Source organism: Clavelina lepadiformis, chromosome 7 (assembly GCF_947623445.1).
Source record: "Clavelina lepadiformis chromosome 7, kaClaLepa1.1, whole genome shotgun sequence".
Lineage (NCBI taxonomy): Eukaryota > Metazoa > Chordata > Ascidiacea > Aplousobranchia > Clavelinidae > Clavelina > Clavelina lepadiformis.
In genome coordinates, this window is record NC_135246.1 from 1,791,597 (window position 1) to 1,806,063 (window position 14,467).

Sequence of the window (14,467 nt, forward strand, 5' to 3'; positions counted from 1 at the left end):
AGGGGGCGTCAAACACCAAAAACTAAGATCTTTATGAATTTGTTGTACTCCTACGTAGGGCTTTAAAATAGCACTTTAGGCCAATCGAAAAACAGCATGTTTTCAATCCTGGGAACTACCCTTGCAGTTGTCGTGCTTCAATGTCCCAGGTCGCGTGCAGAATTAGGCTAAAAAGTAGTATGAAAGTAGCCAAGATCGATTTTTAGACCAAAATTTTAGTGTTTATTTTGCGTCTTTGTAAAAAACGTTTGAATCATGTTTTTTGATGGCTTTTTATGGAATGATATTGTAGTTCAAAGCATACTAAATTGCCATGCAAAATTTGAGAGAGCCCCATAAAAGATTTTTTGAGCAAACAGTCTTTCAGTAAAATCACTGTATAAAAATACAAACAAAGATTTTATGGCATTTTTGGTGTTTAGCCCCTCCTGAAATACAAATTTTCTTCTTACTCATGCCAAATTTTACGTACGTCTTGAAGGCGATCTTAAAATTTGAAACAATTCATTTTCTAGGATAATTCCAAGGCCAAAACACAAAATCGACCATATTGCCCCTGATTGGCTAAAACATATTTTAAAAGCCTTACGTAAGAGTCTAACAAACTCAGAAAAGTTTAAGTTTTTCACAGATACGTTTCTTTCATACATAGCACTCGTAATATTATCTTTACGCGATGAGAACCTTTTCGTTCATTTACAGAACCACTGTTTTTATGTAAATATTTAAAGTTTCTTTTTACACATTAAAACAAGTTTTACGGCCCAATGTGTGTACAAATTAATTAAGTCTGCAATGTACCATGCACGAAACAGGAAGCTTTTAGCAAAAAAGAGTTGAGTCCAACTATATTAACCGGGCTACGACACTCGGCCTATTCACGGGTGCTGTTCCGCTACTGGTCAACGCGGGAACATTTGGCTGCTCTCTTTCGGACCTGACCCGGTTCGTTCCTCCTTAGACAACCTGGACACCTTAAGTTTCCATAAGACGACCATATTGACGCTGAGCTTAGCGCGGACACCTGCTCGACATAGGTCCAAGTACCGCACATTTCCCAGTTTCAAGTGGTTCAACAACTCCAGCTTCCAAGTAACTGGATTACAGGCGCGCGCCACAACGCCCGGCGAGCCTACAGCCACTAAATGGAGCGTATAAACATCAAATTATTTTTGGAACGTCGAGATTTGATTTCCATATACGAAACAAATAAATCCCAATTTGGTTCTTTGAAAACTGCCTCAATGTTTACAAATATACATTGTGTGAATAAACCAATGTTTTGCGTTTATACTGCGAATGGATACATTCGAAATCGAGCACGGCAGGACTCGAACCTGCAATCTTCTGATCCGAAGTCAGACGCGTTATCCATTACGCTACGTGCCCTGTTAAAGTAAAGTATTCAACGTAACTTACATCAATACGAGATTGGTGTAATCTGAATCCGTTTGTGCAGCATCTCGTTCACATGGCAAATCCTTACAAGTAAAGGACTGACATGAAAATTTCGTTAAATGCGTGAAAGATCATCCTGCACCAGCTATTTGCAAAAGTGCTCTTGAGTTCTGCTTAAACTAACAATTTCACCACATGGAAGAGATTGCCCGTGTCCGTCAAATATAAACTTCAATGTCTCAAATCCTTTCTCGGTAAATGAAACTGGAAGATATTTGGATTTTAAAACTAAGCAAAGGTTTCTCAATAGTTTTGATTGTCTACGGATTCGTAGAAAGTTTGAACGAGCACGCCAGGATTCGAACCTGGAAACTTCTGATCCGTAGTCAGACGCGTTATCCATTGCGCCACGCACCCACAAGCTTTTACAAATATAGATTTCGTAATGCGATTTAAATGAATTTACCTCAGTTAAAATTTTAAAACTTTAAATGCATTTGTACATACCAAAACTTTGGTTACGTCAAGGTGCTTGTTTCAGGAGATGTACGGTGTATATTTGAAGAAGGGGCAAGAGTCTGATTTTATGACCTAATGTGTAGTAAAATTACCAAGAATACAGTCGCGATTACTTTTTGCATACAAAGTATAGGTATGCCTGCGACTACACCATACTGGTATACGACAGATTTCACATACCTCTATCTCCCGCTGTATATAGGATTAATATATAGATTGCATATTTTGACCTTAAGGTGGCGTCAAACACCAAAAACTAAGATCTTTATGAATTTGTTGTACTCCTACGTAGGGCTTTAAAATAGCACTTTAGGCCAATCGAAAAACAGCATGTTTTCAATCCTGAGAACTACCCTTGCAGTTGGCGTGCTTCAATGTCCCAGGTCGCGTGCAGAATTAGGCTAAAAAGTAGTATGAAAGTAGCCAAGATCGATTTTTAGACCAAAATTTTAGTGTTTATTTTGCGTCTTTGTAAAAAACGTTTGAATCATGTTTTTTGATGGCTTTTTATGGAATGATATTGTAGTTCAAAGCATACTAAATTGCCATGCAAAATTTGAGAGAGCCCCATAAAAGATTTTTTGAGCAAACATTCTTTCAGTAAAATCACTGTATAAAAATACAAACAAAGATTTTATGGCATTTTTGGTGTTTAGCCCCTCCTGAAATACAAATTTTCTTCTTACTCATGCCAAATTTTACGTACGTCTTGAAGGCGATCTTAAAATTTGAAACAATTCATTTTCTAGGATAATTCCAAGGCCAAAACACAAAATCGACCATATTGCCCCTGATTGGCTAAAACATATTTTAAAAGCCTTACGTAAGAGTCTAACAAACTCAGAAAAGTTTAAGTTTTTCACAGATACGTTTCTTTCATACATAGCACTCGTAATATTATCTTTACGCGATGAGAACCTTTTCGTTCATTTACAGAACCACTGTTTTTATGTAAATATTTGAAGTTTCTTTTTACACATTAAAACAAGTTTTACGGCCCAATGTGTGTACAAATTAATTAAGTCTGCAATGTACCATGCACGAAACAGGAAGCTTTTAGCAAAAAAGAGTTGAGTCCAACTATATTAACCGGGCTACGACACTCGGCCTATTCACGGGTGCTGTTCCGCTACTGGTCAACGCGGGAACATTTGGCTGCTCTCTTTCGGACCTGACCCGGTTCGTTCCTCCTTAGACAACCTGGACACCTTAAGTTTCCATAAGACGACCATATTGACGCTGAGCTTAGCGCGGACACCTGCTCGACATAGGTCCAAGTACCGCACATTTCCCAGTTTCAAGTTGTTCAACAACTCCAGCTTCCAAGTAACTGGATTACAGGCGCGCGCCACAACGCCCGGCGAGCCTACAGCCACTAAATGGAGCGTATAAACATCAAATTATTTTTGGAACGTCGAGATTTGATTTCCATATACGAAACAAATAAATCCCAATTTGGTTCTTTGAAAACTGCCTCAATGTTTACAAATATACATTGTGTGAATAAACCAATGTTTTGCGTTTATACTGCGAATGGATACATTCGAAATCGAGCACGGCAGGACTCGAACCTGCAATCTTCTGATCCGAAGTCAGACGCGTTATCCATTACGCTACGTGCCCTGTTAAAGTAAAGTATTCAACGTAACTTACATCAATACGAGATTGGTGTAATCTGAATCCGTTTGTGCAGCATCTCGTTCACATGGCAAATCCTTACAAGTAAAGGACTGACATGAAAATTTCGTTAAATGCGTGAAAGATCATCCTGCACCAGCTATTTGCAAAAGTGCTCTTGAGTTCTGCTTAAACTAACAATTTCACCACATGGAAGAGATTGCCCGTGTCCGTCAAATATAAACTTCAATGTCTCAAATCCTTTCTCGGTAAATGAAACTGGAAGATATTTGGATTTTAAAACTAAGCAAAGGTTTCTCAATAGTTTTGATTGTCTACGGATTCGTAGAAAGTTTGAACGAGCACGCCAGGATTCGAACCTGGAAACTTCTGATCCGTAGTCAGACGCGTTATCCATTGCGCCACGCACCCACAAGCTTTTACAAATATAGATTTCGTAATGCGATTTAAATGAATTTACCTCAGTTAAAATTTTAAAACTTTAAATGCATTTGTACATACCAAAACTTTGGTTACGTCAAGGTGCTTGTTTCAGGAGATGTACGGTGTATATTTGAAGAAGGGGCAAGAGTCTGATTTTATGACCTAATGTGTAGTAAAATTACCAAGAATACAGTCGCGATTACTTTTTGCATACAAAGTATAGGTTTGCCTGCGACTACACCATACTGGTATACGACAGATTTCACATACCTCTATCTCCCGCTGTATATAGGATTAATATATAGATTGCATATTTTGACCTTAAGGGGGCGTCAAACACCAAAAACTAAGATCTTTATGAATTTGTTGTACTCCTACGTAGGGCTTTAAAATAGCACTTTAGGCCAATCGAAAAACAGCATGTTTTCAATCCTGGGAACTACCCTTGCAGTTGTCGTGCTTCAATGTCCCAGGTCGCGTGCAGAATTAGGCTAAAAAGTAGTATGAATGTAGCCAAGATCGATTTTTAGACCAAAATTTTAGTGTTTATTTTGCGTCTTTGTAAAAAACGTTTGAATCATGTTTTTTGATGGCTTTTTATGGAATGATATTGTAGTTCAAAGCATACTAAATTGCCATGCAAAATTTAAGAGAGCCCCATAAAAGATTTTTTGAGCAAACAGTCTTTCAGTAAAATCACTGTATAAAAATACAAACAAAGATTTTATGGCATTTTTGGTGTTTAGCCCCTCCTGAAATACAAATTTTCTTCTTACTCATGCCAAATTTTACGTACGTCTTGAAGGCGATCTTAAAATTTGAAACAATTCATTTTCTAGGATAATTCCAAGGCCAAAACACAAAATCGACCATATTGCCCCTGATTGGCTAAAACATATTTTAAAAGCCTTACGTAAGAGTCTAACAAACTCAGAAAAGTTTAAGTTTTTCACAGATACGTTTCTTTCATACATAGCACTCGTAATATTATCTTTACGCGATGAGAACCTTTTCGTTCATTTACAGAACCACTGTTTTTATGTAAATATTTGAAGTTTCTTTTTTACACATTAAAACAAGTTTTACGGCCCAATGTGTGTACAAATTAATTAAGTCTGCAATGTACCATGCACGAAACAGGAAGCTTTTAGCAAAAAAGAGTTGAGTCCAGCTATATTAACCGGGCTACGACACTCGGCCTATTCACGGGTGCTGTCCCGCTACTGGTCAACGCGGGAACTTTGGGCTGCTCCCTTTCGGACCTGACCCGGTTCGTTCCTCCTTAGACAACCTGGACACCTTAAGTTTCCATAAGACGACCATATTGACGCTGAGCTTAGCGCGGACACCTGCTCGACATAGGTCCAAGTACCGCACATTTCCCAGTTTCAAGTTGTTCAACAACTCCAGCTTCCAAGTAACTGGATTACAGGCGCGCGCCAAAACCCCGGCGAGCCTACAGCCACTAAATGGAGCTTATAAACATCAAATTAATTTTGGAACGTCGAGATTTGATTTCCATATACGAAACAAATACATCCCAATTTGGTTCTTTGAAAACTGCCTCAATGTTTACAAATATACATTGTGTGAATAAACCAATGTTTTGCGTTTATACTGCGAATGGATACATTCGAAATCGAGCACGGCAGGACTCGAACCTGCAATCTTCTGATCCGAAGTCAGACGCGTTATCCATTACGCTACGTGCCCTGTTAAAGTAAAGTATTCAACGTAACTTACATCAATACGAGATTGGTGTAATCTGAATCCGTTTGTGCAGCATCTCGTTCACATGGCAAATCCTTACAAGTAAAGGACTGACATGAAAATTTCGTTAAATGCGTGAAAGATCATCCTGCACCAGCTATTTGCAAAAGTGCTCTTGAGTTCTGCTTAAACTAACAATTTCACCACATGGAAGAGATTGCCCGTGTCCGTCAAATATAAACTTCAATGTCTCAAATCCTTTCTCGGTAAATGAAACTGGAAGATATTTGGATTTTAAAACTAAGCAAAGGTTTCTCAATAGTTTTGATTGTCTACGGATTCGTAGAAAGTTTGAACGAGCACGCCAGGATTCGAACCTGGAAACTTCTGATCCGTAGTCAGACGCGTTATCCATTGCGCCACGCACCCACAAGCTTTTACAAATATAGATTTCGTAATGCGATTTAAATGAATTTACCTCAGTTAAAATTTTAAAACTTTAAATGCATTTGTACATACCAAAACTTTGGTTACGTCAAGGTGCTTGTTTCAGGAGATGTACGGTGTATATTTGAAGAAGGGGCAAGAGTCTGATTTTATGACCTAATGTGTAGTAAAATTACCAAGAATACAGTCGCGATTACTTTTTGCATACAAAGTATAGGTTTGCCTGCGACTACACCATACTGGTATACGACAGATTTCACATACCTCTATCTCCCGCTGTATATAGGATTAATATATAGATTGCATATTTTGACCTTAAGGGGGCGTCAAACACCAAAAACTAAGATCTTTATGAATTTGTTGTACTCCTACGTAGGGCTTTAAAATAGCACTTTAGGCCAATCGAAAAACAGCATGTTTTCAATCCTGGGAACTACCCTTGCAGTTGTCGTGCTTCAATGTCCCAGGTCGCGTGCAGAATTAGGCTAAAAAGTAGTATGAATGTAGCCAAGATCGATTTTTAGACCAAAATTTTAGTGTTTATTTTGCGTCTTTGTAAAAAACGTTTGAATCATGTTTTTTGATGGCTTTTTATGGAATGATATTGTAGTTCAAAGCATACTAAATTGCCATGCAAAATTTAAGAGAGCCCCATAAAAGATTTTTTGAGCAAACAGTCTTTCAGTAAAATCACTGTATAAAAATACAAACAAAGATTTTATGGCATTTTTGGTGTTTAGCCCCTCCTGAAATACAAATTTTCTTCTTACTCATGCCAAATTTTACGTACGTCTTGAAGGCGATCTTAAAATTTGAAACAATTCATTTTCTAGGATAATTCCAAGGCCAAAACACAAAATCGACCATATTGCCCCTGATTGGCTAAAACATATTTTAAAAGCCTTACGTAAGAGTCTAACAAACTCAGAAAAGTTTAAGTTTTTCACAGATACGTTTCTTTCATACATAGCACTCGTAATATTATCTTTACGCGATGAGAACCTTTTCGTTCATTTACAGAACCACTGTTTTTATGTAAATATTTGAAGTTTCTTTTTTACACATTAAAACAAGTTTTACGGCCCAATGTGTGTACAAATTAATTAAGTCTGCAATGTACCATGCACGAAACAGGAAGCTTTTAGCAAAAAAGAGTTGAGTCCAGCTATATTAACCGGGCTACGACACTCGGCCTATTCACGGGTGCTGTCCCGCTACTGGTCAACGCGGGAACTTTGGGCTGCTCCCTTTCGGACCTGACCCGGTTCGTTCCTCCTTAGACAACCTGGACACCTTAAGTTTCCATAAGACGACCATATTGACGCTGAGCTTAGCGCGGACACCTGCTCGACATAGGTCCAAGTACCGCACATTTCCCAGTTTCAAGTTGTTCAACAACTCCAGCTTCCAAGTAACTGGATTACAGGCGCGCGCCAAAACCCCGGCGAGCCTACAGCCACTAAATGGAGCTTATAAACATCAAATTAATTTTGGAACGTCGAGATTTGATTTCCATATACGAAACAAATACATCCCAATTTGGTTCTTTGAAAACTGCCTCAATGTTTACAAATATACATTGTGTGAATAAACCAATGTTTTGCGTTTATACTGCGAATGGATACATTCGAAATCGAGCACGGCAGGACTCGAACCTGCAATCTTCTGATCCGAAGTCAGACGCGTTATCCATTACGCTACGTGCCTTGTTAACGTAAAGTATTCAACGTAACTTACATCAATACGAGATTGGTGTAATCTGAATCCGTTTGTGCAGCATCTCGTTCACATGGCAAATCCTTACAAGTAAAGGACTGACCTGAAAATTTCGTTAAATGCGTGAAAGATCATCCTGCACCAGCTATTTGCAAAAGTGCTCTTGAGTTCTGCTTAAACTAACAATTTCACCACATGGAAGAGATTGCCCGTGTCCGTCAAGTATAAACTTCATATGTCTCAAATCCTTTCTCGGTAAATGAAACTGGAAGATATTTGGATTTTAAAACTAAGCAAAGGTTTCTCAATAGTTTTGATTGTCTACGGATTCGTAGAAAGTTTGAACGAGCACGCTAGGATTCGAACCTGGAATCTTCTGATCCGTAGTCAGACGCGTTATCCATTGCGCCACGCACCCACAAGCTTTTACAAATATCGATTTCGTAATGCGATTTAAATTAATTTACCTCAGTTAAAATTTTAAAACTTTAAATGCATTTGTACATACCAAAACTTTGGTTATGTCAAGGTGCTTGTTTTAGGAGATGTACGGTGTATATTTGAAGAAGGGGCAAGAGTCTGATTTTATGACTTAATGTGTAGTAAAATTACCAAGAATACAGTCGCGATTACTTTATGCATACAAAGTATAGGTATGCCTGCGACTACACCATACTGGTATACGACAGATTTCACATACCTCTATCTCCCGCTGTATATAGGATTAATATATAGATTGCATATTTTGACCTTAAGGGGGCGTCAAACACCAAAAACTAAGATCTTTATGAATTTGTTGTACTCCTACGTAGGGCTTTAAAATAGCACTTTAGGCCAATCGAAAAACACCATGTTTTCAATCCTGGGAACTACCCTTGCAGTTGTCGTGCTTCAATGTCCCAGGTCGCGTGCAGAATTAGGCTAAAAAGTAGTATGAAAGTAGCCAAGATCGATTTTTAGACCAAAATTTTAGTGTTTATTTTGCGTCTTTGTAAAAAACGTTTGAATCATGTTTTTTGATGGCTTTTTATGGAATGATATTGTAGTTCAAAGCATACTAAATTGCCATGCAAAATTTCAGAGAGCCCCATAAAAGATTTTTTGAGCAAACAGTCTTTCAGTAAAATCACTGTATAAAAATACAAACAAAGATTTTATGGCATTTTTGGTGTTTAGCCCCTCCTGAAATACAAATTTTCTTCTTACTCATGCCAAATTTTACGTACGTCTTGAAGGCGATCTTAAAATTTGAAACAATTCATTTTCTAGGATAATTCCAAGGCCAAAACACAAAATCGACCATATTGCCCCTGATTGGCTAAAACATATTTTAAAAGCCTTACGTAAGAGTCTAACAAACTCAGAAAAGTTTAAGTTTTTCACAGATACGTTTCTTTCATACATAGCACTCGTAATATTATCTTTACGCGATGAGAACCTTTTCGTTCATTTACAGAACCACTGTTTTTATGTAAATATTTGAAGTTTCTTTTTTACACATTAAAACAAGTTTTACGGCCCAATGTGTGTACAAATTAATTAAGTCTGCAATGTACCATGCACGAAACAGGAAGCTTTTAGCAAAAAAGAGTTGAGTCCAGCTATATTAACCGGGCTACGACACTCGGCCTATTCACGGGTGCTGTCCCGCTACTGGTCAACGCGGGAACTTTTGGCTGCTCCCTTTCGGACCTGACACGGTTCGTTCCTCCTTAGACAACCTGGACACCTTAAGTTTCCATAAGACGACCATATTGACGCTGAGCTTAGCGCGGACACCTGCTCGACATAGGTCCAAGTACCGCACATTTCCCAGTTTCAAGTTGTTCAACAACTCCAGCTTCCAAGTAACTGGATTACAGGCGCGCGCCACAACGCCCGGCGAGCCTACAGCCACTAAATGGAGCGTATAAACATCAAATTATTTTTGGAACGTCGAGATTTGATTTCCATATACGAAACAAATAAATCCCAATTTGGTTCTTTGAAAACTGCCTCAATGTTTACAAATATACATTGTGTGAATAAACCAATGTTTTGCGTTTATTCTGCGAATGGATACATTCGAAATCGTGCACGGCAGGACTCGAACCTGCAATCTTCTGATCCGAAGTCAGACGCGTTATCCATTAAGCTACGTGCCCTGTTAAAGAAAAGTATTCAACGTAACTTACATCAATACGAGATTGGTGTAATCTGAATCCGTTTGTGCAGCATCTCGTTCACATGGCAAATCCTTACAAGTAAAGGACTGACCTGAAAATTTCGTTAAATGCGTGAAAGATCATCCTGCACCAGCTATTTGCAAAAGTGCTCTTGAGTTCTGCTTAAACTAACAATTTCACCACATGGAAGAGATTGCCCGTGTCCGTCAAGTATAAACTTCATATGTCTCAAATCCTTTCTCGGTAAATGAAACTGGAAGATATTTGGATTTTAAAACTAAGCAAAGGTTTCTCAATAGTTTTGATTGTCTACGGATTCGTAGAAAGTTTGAACGAGCACGCCAGGATTCGAACCTGGAATCTTCTGATCCGTAGTCAGACGCGTTATCCATTGCGCCACGCACCCACAAGTTTTTACAAATATAGATTTCGTAATGCGATTTAAATGAATTTACCTCAGTTAAAATTTTAAAACTTTAAATGCATTTGTACATACCAAAACTTTGGTTACGTCAAGGTGCTTGTTTTAGGAGATGTACGGTGTATATTTGAAGAAGGGGCAAGAGTCTGATTTTATGACCTAATGTGTAGTAAAATTACCAAGAATACAGTCGCGATTACTTTTTGCATACAAAGTATAGGTATGCCTGCGACTACACCATACTGGTATACGACAGATTTCACATACCTCTATCTCCCGCTGTATATAGGATTAATATATAGATTGCATATTTTGACCTTAAGGGGGCGTCAAACACCAAAAACTAAGATCTTTATGAATTTGTTGTACTCCTACGTAGGGCTTTAAAATAGCACTTTAGGCCAATCGAAAAACAGCATGTTTTCAATCCTGGGAACTACCCTTGCAGTTGGCGTGCTTCAATGTCCCAGGTCGCGTGCAGAATTAGGCTAAAAAGTAGTACGAATGTAGCCAAGATCGATTTTTAGACCAAAATTTTAGTGTTTATTTTGCGTCTTTGGAAAAAACGTTTGAATCATGTTTTTTGATGGCTTTTTATGGAATGATATTGTAGTTCAAAGCATACTAAATTGCCATGCAAAATTTCAGAGAGCCCCATAAAAGATTTTTTGAGCAAACAGTCTTTCAGTAAAATCACTGTATAAAAATACAAACAAAGATTTTATGGCATTTTTGGTGTTTAGCCCCTCCTGAAATACAAATTTTCTTCTTACTCATGCCAAATTTTACGTACGTCTTGAAGGCGATCTTAAAATTTGAAACAATTCATTTTCTAGGATAATTCCAAGGCCAAAACACAAAATCGACCATATTGCCCCTGATTGGCTAAAACATATTTTAAAAGCCTTACGTAAGAGTCTAACAAACTCAGAAAAGTTTAAGTTTTTCACAGATACGTTTCTTTCATACATAGCACTCGTAATATTATCTTTACGCGATGAGAACCTTTTCGTTCATTTACAGAACCACTGTTTTTATGTAAATATTTGAAGTTTCTTTTTTACACATTAAAACAAGTTTTACGGCCCAATGTGTGTACAAACTAATTAAGTCAGCAGTGTACCATACACGAAACAGAATGGTTTTAACAAAAGAGATTGAGTCCAATTATATTAACCGGGCTACGAGACTCGGCCTATTCACGGGTGCTGTCCCGCTACTGGTCAACGCAGGAACTTTTGGCTGCTCCCTTACGGACCTGACCCGGTTCGTTCCTTCTTGGACAACCTGGACACCTTACGTTCCCATAAGACGGCCATATTGACGCTGAGCTTAGCGCGGACACCTGCTCGACATAGGTCCAAGTACCCCACATTTCCCAGTTTCAAGTTGTTCAACAACTCCAGCTTCCAAGTAACTGGATTACAGGCGTGCGCCAAAACGCCCGGCGAGCATACAGCGACTAAATGGAGCGTATAAACATCTAAATATTTTTGGAACGTCGAGATTTGATTTCAATTTACAAAACAAATAAATCTCAATTTGGTTCTATAAAAACTGCCTCAAACTTTACAAACGTACATTGTGAGAATAAGCCAATAGTTGGCTTTTATACTGTGAGTTGATTCATTCGATAGCGAGCACGGCAGGACTCGAACCTGCAATCTTCTGATCCGAAGTCAGACGCGTTATCCATTACGCTACGTGCCCTGTCAAGGAAAAGCAATCAGCGTAACTTCCATCAATACGAGGTTGGTGTAATCTAATTTGATTGGTGGTGAACCTCGTTCACATGGCAAGTTCTTCCAAGTACAGGACTGACCTGAAAATATCGTTAAATGCATGACAGATCCCCCTGCACCAGTTAATTGCAAAAGTGCTCCTGAGTCGTGCTTAAACTAACAATTTCTCCACATGGAACAGATTGCTCGTGTCCGTCAAATATAAACTTCATATGTCTCAAATCCTTTCTCGGTAAAATAAACTGGTAGATATTTGGATTTTAAAACTAAGCAAAAATATCTTATTAGCTTTGATTGTCTACGAATTCGTAAAAAGCTTGAACGAGCGCGCCAGGATTCGAACTTGGAATCTTCTGATCCATAGTCAGACGCGTTATCCATTGCGCCACGCACCCACAAGTTTTTACAAAATGTCATTTACGTAATCCCTGTAATAATGAATTTACCTCAGTTAAAATTTCAATATATTAAATGCATTTATACATAACAAAACATTAGTTACGTCAAGGTTCGTGTTTTAGGAGATGTATTGTATATATTTGAAGAAGGGGCAAATGTCTGATTTTATCACTTAATTTGTAGTAACATTACCAAGAATACAGTCGCGATTACCTTTTGCATACAAAGTATAGGTATGCCTACGATTACACCATACTCGTATATGACAGAATTCACGTACCTCTAACTCCCGCTGTAAATAGGATTAATATATAGATTGGATAGTTTGCCCTTAAGAGGGGTCAAAGACCTAAAACTAAGATCTTTATGAATTTGTTGTACTCCTACGTAGGGCTTTAAAGAAGCTATTTAGACCAATCAGAGGGCAGCATGTTTTGTAGCCTAGAAATTGCAATAGCAGTTGGCGTGCTTTAATGTCCCGGGACTCGTGCAGAATTAGGCTAAAAATTAGCATGAAAATAGCTAAGATTGGGTTTTTTAAACCAAAACTTTTAGTGTATATTTTGCGCCTCTGTGAAAAATGTTTGAATCATGGTTTTTTGATGGCATTTTATGGAATGGTAGTTCAAAGCATACTGAACTGACATTCGAAATTTCAGAGAGCCCAATGGAGGAATTTTTGAGTAATCAGTTTTTAGTAAGCAAATTTACTGTATGAAAAAACAAACAAAGATTTTATGGCATTTTTGGTGTTTGACCCCCCTTGAAATACAAATTTTCGTTTTTCTCATGCCAAGTTTTACCTACATCTTGAACGCCATCTTAAAATTGGAAACACTTCATTTTCTAGGATAATTCCAAGGCCAAAACACAATACCGACCATGTTGGCACTGATTGGTGGAAACGTATTTTAAAAGCCCTACGTAAGAGTCTAACAAACTTAGAAAAGTTTAAGTTTTTCACAAACACGTTTCCTTCATACATAGCACTCGTAATATTATCTTTACGAGATGAGAAACTATTCGTACGTTTACAAAACTACTGCTTTTATGTTAATATTTGAAGTTTGATTTTTACGCATTAAAATAAGTTTTACGGCCCAATGTGTGTACAAACTAATTAAGTCAGCAGTGTACCATACACGAAACAGAATGGTTTTAACAAAAGAGAGTTGAGTCCAATTATATTAACCGGGCTACGAGACTCGGCCTATTCACGGGTGCTGTCCGGCTACTGGTCAATGCAGGAACTCTTGGCTGCTCCCTTACGGACCTGACCCGGTTCGTTCCTTCTTGGACAACCTGGACACCTTACGTTCCCATAAGACGGCCATATTGACGCTGAGCTTAGCGCGGACACCTGCTCGACATAGGTCCAAGTACCGCACATTTCCCAGTTTCAAGTTGTTCAACAACTCCAGCTTCCAAGTAACTGGATTACAGGCGTGCGCCACAACGCCCGGCGAGCATACAGCGACTAAATGGAGCGTATAAACATCTAAATATTTTTGGAACGTCGAGATTTGATTTCAATTTACAAAATAAATAAATCTCAATTTGTTTCTATAAAAACTGCCTCAAACTTTACAAACGTACATTGTGAGAATAAGCCAATAGTTGGCTTTTATACTGTGAGTTGATTCATTCGAAAGCGAGCACGGCAGGACTCGAACCTGCAATCTTCTGATCCGAAGTCAGACGCGTTATCCATTACGCTACGTGCCCTGTCAAGGAAAAGCATTCAGCGTAACTTCCATCAATACGAGGTTGGTGTAATCTAATTTGATTGGTGGTGAACCTCGTTCACATGGCAAGTTCTTCCAAGTACAGGACTGACCTGAAAATATCGTTAAATGCATGACAGATCCCCCTGCACCAGTTAATTGCAA

General features: G+C 38.4%; 13 non-coding genes across 13 annotated transcripts; all 13 read right to left on the reverse strand.

The window, feature by feature from the left end:
- Window positions 1-1,316: 1,316 nt before the first annotated feature.
- Trnar-ucg (transfer RNA arginine (anticodon UCG)) lies at window positions 1,317-1,389 on the reverse strand. The gene has a single exon. It is a non-coding gene; the product is annotated as a tRNA-Arg (tRNA).
- Window positions 1,390-1,742: 353 nt separating this feature from the next.
- On the reverse strand, window positions 1,743-1,815 carry Trnar-acg (transfer RNA arginine (anticodon ACG)). Its single transcript has one exon. It is a non-coding gene; the product is annotated as a tRNA-Arg (tRNA).
- A 1,652-nt stretch (window positions 1,816-3,467) lies between these two features.
- On the reverse strand, window positions 3,468-3,540 carry Trnar-ucg (transfer RNA arginine (anticodon UCG)). The gene has a single exon. It is a non-coding gene; the product is annotated as a tRNA-Arg (tRNA).
- Window positions 3,541-3,893: 353 nt separating this feature from the next.
- Trnar-acg (transfer RNA arginine (anticodon ACG)) lies at window positions 3,894-3,966 on the reverse strand. The gene has a single exon. It is a non-coding gene; the product is annotated as a tRNA-Arg (tRNA).
- Window positions 3,967-5,618: 1,652 nt separating this feature from the next.
- Trnar-ucg (transfer RNA arginine (anticodon UCG)) lies at window positions 5,619-5,691 on the reverse strand. The gene has a single exon. It is a non-coding gene; the product is annotated as a tRNA-Arg (tRNA).
- A 353-nt stretch (window positions 5,692-6,044) lies between these two features.
- Window positions 6,045-6,117, reverse strand: Trnar-acg (transfer RNA arginine (anticodon ACG)). The gene has a single exon. It is a non-coding gene; the product is annotated as a tRNA-Arg (tRNA).
- A 1,652-nt stretch (window positions 6,118-7,769) lies between these two features.
- Trnar-ucg (transfer RNA arginine (anticodon UCG)) lies at window positions 7,770-7,842 on the reverse strand. The gene has a single exon. It is a non-coding gene; the product is annotated as a tRNA-Arg (tRNA).
- A 354-nt stretch (window positions 7,843-8,196) lies between these two features.
- Window positions 8,197-8,269, reverse strand: Trnar-acg (transfer RNA arginine (anticodon ACG)). Its single transcript has one exon. It is a non-coding gene; the product is annotated as a tRNA-Arg (tRNA).
- A 1,653-nt stretch (window positions 8,270-9,922) lies between these two features.
- Trnar-ucg (transfer RNA arginine (anticodon UCG)) lies at window positions 9,923-9,995 on the reverse strand. The gene has a single exon. It is a non-coding gene; the product is annotated as a tRNA-Arg (tRNA).
- A 354-nt stretch (window positions 9,996-10,349) lies between these two features.
- Window positions 10,350-10,422, reverse strand: Trnar-acg (transfer RNA arginine (anticodon ACG)). Its single transcript has one exon. It is a non-coding gene; the product is annotated as a tRNA-Arg (tRNA).
- Window positions 10,423-12,074: 1,652 nt separating this feature from the next.
- On the reverse strand, window positions 12,075-12,147 carry Trnar-ucg (transfer RNA arginine (anticodon UCG)). The gene has a single exon. It is a non-coding gene; the product is annotated as a tRNA-Arg (tRNA).
- A 354-nt stretch (window positions 12,148-12,501) lies between these two features.
- Window positions 12,502-12,574, reverse strand: Trnah-aug (transfer RNA histidin (anticodon AUG)). The gene has a single exon. It is a non-coding gene; the product is annotated as a tRNA-His (tRNA).
- A 1,656-nt stretch (window positions 12,575-14,230) lies between these two features.
- Window positions 14,231-14,303, reverse strand: Trnar-ucg (transfer RNA arginine (anticodon UCG)). Its single transcript has one exon. It is a non-coding gene; the product is annotated as a tRNA-Arg (tRNA).
- Between the last annotated feature and the right edge of the window lie 164 nt (window positions 14,304-14,467).